Here is an 841-nt window from a genome sequence, read left to right on the forward strand (position 1 = left end):
ATTACGGATTATAGTGACTTATACTGTCTTTTTACGCATCGCGCCGCGTAAACATAAAACCATGTCTGCAATTGTGATTGGAAAAACGACAAACAACAAGCGCTACTCTACACTACTCAAAACTCGCGTTTGAATCATCAGTGGCAAATCCTTTAAATGAAAACGTATTTGTCAGAACACTGGCATTGTAGGCTACTCTCCCAGGAAACAGTCCTTATCCTCCATAAAATGTGTTGCACACATCTGCATATTTGGTTTGAAGTGTTCTGGAACAGTGTTGTAAATACAACTTAACCACTGATTTGTAGTTGTGTCCTCTTTTGGAAGACCAAGCAAAGTAGTTTCGCTTTCACAACGAAACACAGCGTCTCCACATTATGGCGGCGGCGGCAACAATACTATGGCGAGAATAAAAGTTACGCTTTTTTCTCTGCATATACATTTGGGCGGTGTTATGCAAATCTTCCCACACAGTAACGTAGACGTGTGGGGGAATGTTTAAACGAGGCGTTTTAGGAGGGCGTGGACGAGTCTTAACTTTTATTAAGAATATCTCTGGGTTTGAGACTTTAGTCTTTGCAACTTTAGAGATCTTATTCACAAACAGCTTGTAACACTCCCAAGAGAAAGGAAAACTTGAAATCGCATCATATGACCCCTTTAAATGTAAGTACACAATTAGATAATACCAATTTAGGTCAACCAGTTACCAAGCAATGCTTAATTTTGTTCAGCCTGTGGTGTAAAAAGTTCGCATTAGCAATTAAAGAAAAAACACTTAAGAAAAACATGGTCAGGTGAAAGTGTCTGAATAATTTTTGGTCCCATTTTTTTTTATCAG

Source organism: Sinocyclocheilus grahami, unplaced genomic scaffold (genome assembly GCF_001515645.1).
Source record: "Sinocyclocheilus grahami isolate Dianchi unplaced genomic scaffold, SAMN03320097.WGS_v1.1 scaffold349.1, whole genome shotgun sequence".
In the NCBI taxonomy this organism is placed as follows: Eukaryota; Metazoa; Chordata; class Actinopteri; order Cypriniformes; family Cyprinidae; genus Sinocyclocheilus; species Sinocyclocheilus grahami.